This window comes from Astyanax mexicanus, chromosome 9 (genome assembly GCF_023375975.1).
Source record: "Astyanax mexicanus isolate ESR-SI-001 chromosome 9, AstMex3_surface, whole genome shotgun sequence".
NCBI lineage: Eukaryota > Metazoa > Chordata > Actinopteri > Characiformes > Acestrorhamphidae > Astyanax > Astyanax mexicanus.
Genome location: NC_064416.1, coordinates 3928675 through 3938630, shown reverse-complemented (window position 1 = coordinate 3938630; position 9956 = coordinate 3928675). Strand labels below are relative to the sequence as shown.

Here is a 9956-nt window from a genome sequence, read left to right as displayed (position 1 = left end):
GCGCGGTGATGGCGCGGTGATGGCGCGATGGCTCGGCTGGATTGTTTTGGCAGGTTGCTTCCAAATGGCTGCGTCCCCCGCCGAGCGCGAGAGCGAGCGAGAGAGAGCGCGGCAAAACGAGAGGAAGGAGTTTTAATTGACTGTCTTGCTCGCCGATAGCGCACTGAGTGATTTCTAAGTGGCCTACTTGCTCATCAGCTCGGGGCCGAGCGACGCTCCCGCCGCCTGCCTGCCTCTTCAGACTCAAATGTATGAAAAGCAGGAGCTAAACAAGCGCTAACAACTGACATTCAGCCAGAGTTACAGATCGCACTTGCGCGCACCTTCCTAAAGTTTACTTCTGCAGAGTAAAGTACAGGAGGGAGGTTAGATTGGCAGGTTTGCTGATGATCTGCAGCGCATCGCTGGAGCTGTTTATTTATCTCATTCAGAATCAGTGCAGTTCATAGATTACATCACCGGAACCAGACTCCTGAGAAAGTTTTAAAAAAGAAAGTAAAGTATTGTGATTTAGAGGAACAGCACAGTGCTGTGTTGTTGTAGCACTTAACGTTAACACTTAACATTATTTAACCCTCTTTAATAGGGGTGTGACGAGACACTAATATCACGAGACGAGACAAGATTTATAAATAAAATTGAAAAATGGCTTGAAAACTAGAGTTTTATTTGACAAAATCATATAACACACACTTAACCGACTGGTTTCTCTCACACATTTATTCTATAAGAAATAGAAATAAGAATAAAAAATAAAAAATAAAACTTTTATAGTGCAAACAATAAATGCAAACCATAACCAGTCATATTAAGACTATGCTTGAAGTGCAAACAAAGACAGAACATGTTTTTAAATACAGTACAGAGCTAAGGGATTAGTACACCTGCCTATGAATCAGTCACGTGTAGGATTTACTTACAGTATTTACTAGGGCTGTGAATCTTTGGCACAATAAATGCTACTGTCGCGCAGAGCTTTTTAACTGTACCGCGGAGCTCACCTACTGTCGCGCAGAGCTTTTTAACTGTACCGCGGAGCTCACCTACTGTCGCGCGGAGCTTTTTAACTGTACCGCGGAGCTCACCTACTGTCGCACGGTGCTTTTTAACTGTACCGCGGAGTTCACCTACTGTCGCACGGTGCTTTTTAACTGTACCGCGGAGCTCACCTACTGTCGCGCGGAGCTTTTTAACTGTACCGCGGAGCTCACCTACTGTCGCACAGAGCTTTTTAACTGTACTGCAGAGTTCACCTACTGTCGCACGGTGCTTTTTAACTGTACTGCAGAGTTCACCTACTGTCGCACAGAGCTTTTTAACTGTACCGCGGAGATCACCTGCTGTCGCACAGAGCTTTTTAACTGTACCGCGGAGTTCACCTACTGTCGCACAGAGCTTTTTAACTGTACCGCAGAGCTCACCTACTGTCGCACGGTGCTTTTTAACTGTACCGCGGAGATCACCTGCTGTCGCACAGAGCTTTTTAACTGTACCGCGGAGCTCACCTACTGTCGCGCGGTGCTTTTTAACTGTACCGCGGAGATCACCTACTGTCACGCGGAGCTTTTTAAGTGTACCGCGGAGATCACCTACTTTCGCGCAGAGCTTTTTAACTGTACCGCAGAGCTCACCTACTGTCGAGCGGAGCTTTTTAACTGTACCACAGAGCTCACCTACTGTCGCGGGGAGCCTTTTAACTGTACCGCGGAGCTCACCTACTGTCGCGCGAAGCTTTTTAACTGTACTGCAGAGCTCATCTACTGTCGCACAGAGCTTTTTAACTGTACTGCAGAGCTCATCTACTGTCGCACAGAGCTTTTTAACTGTACTGCAGAGCTCATCTACTGTCGCACAGAGCTTTTTAACTGTACTGCAGAGCTCAGCTACTGTCACGCAGAGCTTTTTAACTGTACTGCAGAGCTCACCTTCTGTCGCACAGAGCTTTTTAACTGTACTGCAGAGTTCACCTACTGTCGCACGGTGCTTTTTAACTGTACTGCAGAGTTCACCTACTGTCGCGCGGAGCTTTTTAACTGTACCGCGGAGATCACCTACTGTCGCGCTGAGCTTTTTAACTGTACTGCAGAGCTCAGCTACTGTCACGCAGAGCTTTTTAACTGTACTGCAGAGTTCACCTACTGTCGCACGGTGCTTTTTAACTGTACTGCAGAGTTCACCTACTGTCGCACAGTGCTTTTTAACTGTACCACGGAGCTCACCTACTGTCGCGCTGAGCTTTTTAACTGTACCGCGGAGCTCACCTACAGTTGCGCTGAGCTTTTTAACTGTACCGAGGAGCTCACCTACTGTTGCACGGAGCTTTTTAACTGTCTCGCGGAGTTCACCTACTGTCGCGCTGAGCTTTTTAACTGTACCGCAGAGATCACCTACTGTCACGCAGAGCTTTTTAACTGTACCGCAGAGCTCACCTACTGTCGCGCAGAGCTTTTTAACTGTACCGCAGAGCTCACCTACTGTCGCGCGGAGCCTTTGAACTGTACCGCGGAGATCACCTACTGTCGCACGAAGCTTTTTAACTGTACTGCAGAGCTCACCTACTGTCGGACAGAGCTTTTTAACTATACTGCAGAGCTCACCTACTGTCGCGCAGTGCTTTTTAACTGTACCGCGGAGCTCACCTACTGTCGCACAGAGCTTTTTAACTGTACTGCAGAGTTCATCTACTGTCGCACAGAGCTTTTTAACTGTACTGCAGAGCTCACCTACTGTCGGACAGAGCTTTTTAACTATACTGCAGAGCTCACCTACTGTCGCGCAGTGCTTTTTAACTGTACCGCGGAGCTCACCTACTGTCGCACAGAGCTTTTTAACTGTACTGCAGAGTTCACCTACTGTCGCACGGTGCTTTTTAACTGTACCGCGGAGATCACCTACTGTCGCGCGGAGCTTTTTAAGTGTACCGCGGAGCTCACCTACTGTCGCGCGGAGCTTTTTAACTGTACCGCAGAGCTCACCTACTGTCGCGCGGAGCCTTTTAACTGTACCACAGAGCTCACCTACTGTCTCGCGAAGCTTTTTAACTGTACTGCAGAGCTCACCTACTGTCGCGCAGAGCTTTTTAACTGTACTGCAGAGTTCATCTACTGTCGCACAGAGCTTTTTAACTGTACTGCAGAGCTCAGCTACTGTCGCGCAGAGCTTTTTAACTGTACTGCAGAGTTCATCTACTGTCGCACAGAGCTTTTTAACTGTACTGCAGAGCTCACCAACTGTCGCACAGAGCTTTTTAACTGTACTGCAGAGCTCACCTACTGTCGCGCAGTGCTTTTTAACTGTACCGCGGAGCTCACCTACTGTCGCGCAGAGCTTTTTAACTGTACTGCAGAGTTTACCTACTGTCGCGCAGTGCTTTTTAACTGTACCGCGGAGCTCACCTACTGTCGCGCGGAGCTTTTTAACTGTACCGCAGAGTTCACCTACTGTCGCACGGTGCTTTTTAACTGTACCGCAGAGTTCACCTACTGTCGCACGGTGCTTTTTAACTGTACCGCAGAGTTCACCTACTGTCGCACGGTGCTTTTTAACTGTACCGCGGAGCTCACCTACTGTTTTTTGACGGTAAATATTGTCACATTTTAATCTCACGAGATCTCGTACCACCCCTACTCTTTAACCTCTTAAGCTCCAAGCCTAATTTAACCAATTTCCGCCTGAAATTTACTCAAATTTTAAGGCATTTCACTCTAATATTAAATAAATCAGAGGCAATTTTATGAATTAATATTACTTATAAGCCTTTACCAAATTTATTTAAAATTATTTAATTAATTTAAATTTAGGTTTCAACCTAAACGTTTTATTTTCGAGACTGGTGGTTGATATGGCGCAGTGGATAACACCACCAGGTTTATGCAGATAACAACGAAATTCCAAAGAGTTCACTTAATTTTTCCTGCCATTATTTTTATTTATTTATGACCCATAAAACTCTAAGACAAGGTACAATTTGACAAATTTGACCTTATTTAAACTGCATGGGCACTGTGGAACCAGAGTGTTTCTGTAATAAGAAAGCAGATTACATGGTGTTAATGTAAATAATTTTATTCTAATTCTACAGTGCATGACTTTTACCGAGAACATTTACTGAAAATGACTCAAAAATGTAAGAAATGTAGTGAAAGCAGTGATTTAATACTGAAATATTATTATACTTTATGGTAATTGTACGCTTGTCACTGATGTAGAGATCGGTGTAATTGATTGGCTGGCAGCAGTGAATAACTGTGCTGTAATACAGTGAGTATTACACTGCTGTGACTCATACCATACATACCAGCATCACTCTTAAAAAAAAAATCATAATATAATTTTATTTCAGTAATTCAGCTCAAAATGTGAAACTCATATATTATATAGATGTATTAAACACAGAGTGATCTATGTTAAGCGTTTATTTCCTTTATTGCTGATGATTATGGCTTACAGACAATTAAAAAAATATCTGTGTCTCAGAACATTACAATATTATATAAGACCAATTGGTACTTTTGTCAGTGTGGGCAGTGTACCAAATCCTGCTGGAAAATGAAATCCGCATCTCCATAAACGTTGTCAGTAGAGGGAAGCATGAAGTGCTGTAAGATTTTGTGGGAAAGCAGTCATTATACAGTCATTACTGACTTTAAATGAAGTGAATTTTCATATGCTTTTTAAACATGAAGTAAATTGTATTATTCCTCACTATAAGTCTTGATAGTAATGACTGTATGTAAGGCTTTATAATGTGTTAAGCACTTATACAAAACCTTAATTTGAGAAATCAAACCTGCATATGATAATGCATTATATCAAAATATACCAAATCTGTGTTATTGTGCATTACAACACTACATTGTACAATGTTCTTATGAATGGATATTATAAGGCATTATAAGCCCTTTCTTTATAAACACTTGTATACTTGAATTATTATTATATATTGTGCTATGAATGCCGCTGTAAGTAAGTATGAGTCATGATACAGGCTAATTACAGTCATATATAACAGGCGTTATGCATGTCATATAATGCATTATTATATATGCATTTATAATACATTCTGAATGAATACAGCGTTCATAGGAAGTGTTACCAATTAGCTAGGAGAAATGAACAAATATATCATATTAAAAAGTCTGGGTCTATTTAGTCCCCACAGTGGTGCTACAGGGGTTGGACAATGAAACTGAAACACCTTTCATCATTTTAGTGTGGGAGGTTTCATGGCTAAATTGGAGCAGCCTGGTGGTTAATCTTCATTAATTGCACATTATTGCACCAGTAAGAGCAGAGTGTGAAGGTTCAATTAGCAGGGTAAGAGCACAGTTCTGCTCTAAATATTGCAATGCACACAACATTATGGGTGACATACCAGAGTTCAAAAGAGGACAAATTGTTGGTGCACGTCTTGCTGGAGCATCTGTGACCAAGACAGCAAGTCTTTGTGATGCATCAAGAGCCACGGTATCCAGGGTAATGTCAGCGAGATACCACCAAGAAGGACCAACCACATCCAACAGGATTAACTGTGGACGCTGTAAGAGGAAGCTGTCTGAAAGGGATGTTCGGGTGCTAACCCGGATTGTATCCAAAAAACATAAAACCACGGCTGATCAAATCACGCAGAATTCAATGTGCACCTCAACTCTCCTGTTTCCACCAGAACTGTCCGTCACCACAATCAATTATTGTGCTCTAAAACCAGGTGTTTCAGTTTTATTCTCCAACCCCTGTACAAGGGAGGGTTTTCTAATAAAGTGGTGAAAGTTTGTCTGTATTAAATATAATTATTATAATTATCAATAAAGCTGTAAACGCTACGCTACCATACGGACCTGTCACTCAGCCCAGCTGAAAGCAGATGGGGTTTGAAGTGGCTGAAATTCTTATTAAATCTGAACTCTTTAATGGTTGGTGGTGAACAGTCGTATTTAACTCCGGCAGGAATTTTAAAAGAATGGATTCAGTCAATATTTCTCTTCACGCCGCAGCATCTGAGAGAGAGAGAGAAAGCGAGGGCTCGGTTTGACTCATCATTGTTACGCTACGCTTCTTCAAAGCCGTCTCTTAGTCTTTTATGTCTGGCAGAGAATCCTTTGCTCTATCGTTCTGATTCTGATCTGTGAGAGAGCAGCGGTCCTGCGCGTCGGCCGCCTCTTAAACACGGCCTTCAAAAGCAGACGCTGAGTTTTTATGCCCTGTAAAAACAGGCTGATGGATCTGCGCTGTGAGGCGCTTATAATAAAATATATAATATTTAATTTGGAGAAGGACCTCAGATACAGATGCTGCCGCCGCTCTGACAAGCTTCACCCGAGAGGAGATTTCATACTGGAGCTGAGGATTCCTCTCTACTCGCCTCAGAGTTCTCAGCTTTCTCTTGAACCTTTAGAAATTACAATTATCAGAGGGGATAAAAGTGTGATGTAGCTTTTTATTAAAGTTTCTCAGCAGCTTTTTAAGAAGATTATTAAAGCTCACCTTCCGCGAAAATCCGATTTTTCTTGTTTTTTGTGGAATACAGTAGGTCTCTCCGAGTTGAATGTGTACACCTGCACATTAAACTGTTTTGCAGCCCCCATTGTCTGCAGGAGCTAAGCAAAGAAATCCCCCCTCCCCCCCTCCGAAAAACGGGTGAATTTTGAATGATCTTTCTGCCTACGTAGGCAGAAACTCACAGACCAGCCCACCTTGGCTCGAGAAACTCCCAGAGGCGGAGCTGAAGCGACGCAACATCACCGCTCATCAGTTAGGAGGTGGGAGGCAGTGAGCGGCAGAGCGGTGGAGGGGCGTCGCAGTGCTCCTAGCCAATCAGAGGAGAGATATTTGCATGCTGTTTGCATGTATGAATATTCATGAGCAAAGCTGGAATCCGGTCATTTTGGACACACCCCTAAAACAGTCCATTAAAAAAGAGCTATACAGAGACACCTGAGCACTTTTTTTTTACAAAAACGGCTCACATGTCATTCATTCATACTAGAGACCACAACTAGACATTTTAAAATGAAAGGAAAAACGACGGAAGGTGAGCTTTAAAGAAAGCAGAGAAGTTATCTAAAAGGTGCAGATTTTAAACTTTTAACCCTGACCAGACATCAATTTGTAATGGGAATAATTCTTGAGAGCAAAGCCATAAAAGAACTACACTGCCTGGCCAAAAAAGTAAAAAAAAAAAAAAAAAAAAAAGTAAATGATAACTAAGTAAATGACATTGTAATATTTAATATTTTTTAAACAAACCAACTTTTATTATTCTTTTAAACTCATTTCAACTAAAAAATATAGCATATGACCTGACTTGCAGTGCTGTGTTGTGCAGTGCAAAGCCTTATTACTGTTTGTTTTGTGTGTGTTTATGCAATTAGGCTATAAGCTCTATATAAAAAAAATGTACATTAAGAATTAATTTTCTATTTTTGAACTATGTTAAATTATTGATATATTAGATTAGAGGAAATTAGCATTTTTGTAGCCTAATTCATCGATGTTTAGGTCTGTGGATTATTGTTCACATTGTTCTTAATAAACATTGTTATTAAATAATAGGAAAAATCAGAAATCAGTATTTGGTATCTTTGGTTTTTATGCATCTTGGCGTCAGGTTCTCCTCCACCAGTCTTACACACTGCATCAGAAATGTAGCGTTTTATTAAAGTTTCTCAGCAGCTTTAGCGGAGAAGTTATCTAAAAGGTGCAGATTGTTAACTTTTAACCCTGACCGGGCTATAAGCTCAATTTAAAAAAATGTACATTAAGAATGTATTTTCTATTTTTAAACCATGTTAAATTATTGTCATATTGATATATTAGATTAGAGGAAAGTCATTCAGACATCATTCTTGTAGCCTAATTCACCAATGTTTGGGTCTGTGGATTATTTTTTACATTGTTCTTAATAAATACTTTTATTAAATAATAGGTCTATGCTTCTTCAGTGTTGCAACGTTGAGTAACATCATTCTGAACAGATTTTGCTCATTTAAACAGCCTCATTTAAAGCTCACTTTTAATGTGGGGTTTAGTTCAGGCTCGGGCAGTCTATGGGGCGGGCCGGGCTGGATATTTTCAGCCCGATCTAGGCTCTACCTGCAAGATCCATAATCGGTGCAAAATCTTATGCCGGCCGGTATTTAAAAAGAACACATTTTGCAGTTAATATGCCTCATATGGTTCTTAATTTAATGTGTACATTATTTTAATCACAGGTAGCAATTTAAGTAATTATATTTAAAGTTATTTTATCTTGCACTATGTTGTCTTATTGTGTAGTGTTATTTTTAATACAAACAATTTTAATAAATACAGATTTTGCAAGAATGATGTTCTTTATTACATTAATTAACATTAATTCTATCTAAAAACCAAGGCAAATGTAAAGCAGTGAAACAAGGTGTCAGGTGCGGGTGCAGGGAGGACGCCGAGGCGGACGCAAATGCAAACAAAAAAAGATTTATTAAAGAAAACAAATACAAAATGCACATGGAATAAACTGAAAACAGGACTGAGGAAACTGGGGAACACATAGAGCACTGACAGACGGTAAACGTACAAGGATCGACCCCGGGGAAATGGAACACGGACCTTAAATAGAGGTGCACACACACAGGAAACAGGAAACACCTGGGACGAAGGGGCGGAGTTACAGAAGAACACAGGTGAGTGGAAAAACACTGGGAATGAAACACAGAGGAGCCGGGTCACATGAGAACATACAGACAAGAGAACAGACAGGACATGACACAAGGTTGTAGAAGGAAGCTTATAGGCAGAGTTGAACACAAAATGTATTCTATTAAAAAATATCAAGAACTAACAGTGTGACAGAAAAATAAACTTTTGATTAGGACAAATGTTGTGAATCTTTGATATAAATCACAGTATCGATAATACACACATTGTTTATAGTTTAATATGTATTATGTATTGTATGTAAACTCCACCAGAAGCATGATGGGAAATAATCTCAGATAGAATCTATTTGCAGTCATTAATCCCCAGTCTTTGCTAAATATTAGTCTGTGTGACGAGTCTTTAGATGTGAAAGGGTGTCAGATTTTAGTCTATAAAAAGTCTTTTCGGAGTCTTTTCTAAGTCGTCTAGTTTATGGTTAGCATAAGGTGTACTTTTCCTGTCATTACGACAGCAAAGACATCTTTAAATCATACCTAAATCGAGCTGCACGGTGTGCGGTTGACGGCTCGCCTATAAATCGATAAAATAAGGCCCAAGATATTAGTGCTGACCATGTTTCCAGACTACTGGCCCAGCTACTATATTTTTAATGATGAGTTTATCACTAATAACATCATAATCACCTGGTTTAGGACATATTTCAGCTTTCAATAGAGCAGCAAACTGATTCTAATAGCTCCACATATCCAAAAGTACAGTAACTGAACCTGTTCTCCGGAGAAGTGTCTGCAGGGAAGTGGGGAAGTGGGGAAGTGGGGAAGGAGGTGTCTGGCAGCTGCGGCTAAATGCAGAGCGATACAGTAGAGCAGCAGTAACTGGAGAAAGCGCTGACAGAAGAGAATATAATAAAGCAAGCAGCCGCTTCTGTTTCACTGTTTGTTAAAGTCCAATAATATCTGAGCCCCGGAGGAGAGCAGGAGAACGTAGACAGTTTTTATTCCACTCTTCTCTGTGGGCTTCTGGTCCACCATGTATCAAAAGTTCAATAACTCTCATTTAAAACTCTGTTTAAAGTCTTTACTTCTTTAAATCTTCTCCCAGAAGACGTACAGAGCATGCTACATCATGCTTCATGTTCTCACGGCTCATACAGTACTAAAGTCATCCAAACTATGAAGAAAACATCACACCTCTGCTGGATTTTCTCAGTCAGTTTTATGAGGTAGAATCACCTGGAATTCCGGCTTTCAGTTAACAGCTGTGCTGAACTCATCAAGAAATAATTACTTGAATTTGTTGTCTCTTAATGTGTTTGAGAG

At 41.1% G+C, this 9956-nt stretch overlaps 1 long non-coding RNA gene across 3 annotated transcripts; it reads right to left on the bottom strand.

The window, feature by feature from the left end:
• Positions 1-960: 960 nt before the first annotated feature.
• Positions 961-3454, bottom strand: LOC125804630 (uncharacterized). 3 transcript variants are annotated; one of them, XR_007440785.1, is made up of 4 exons: positions 3354-3454; positions 2388-2471; positions 1464-1505; positions 961-1085 (listed from the first exon to the last, which is right to left on the bottom strand). It is a non-coding gene; the product is annotated as an uncharacterized LOC125804630 (long non-coding RNA). The 3 variants fall into 3 exon arrangements; XR_007440786.1 differs by lacking the exon at positions 3354-3454 and adding an exon at positions 3060-3086; XR_007440787.1 differs by lacking the exon at positions 1464-1505 and having other exon boundaries at positions 2430-2471.
• Positions 3455-9956: the final 6502 nt, after the last annotated feature.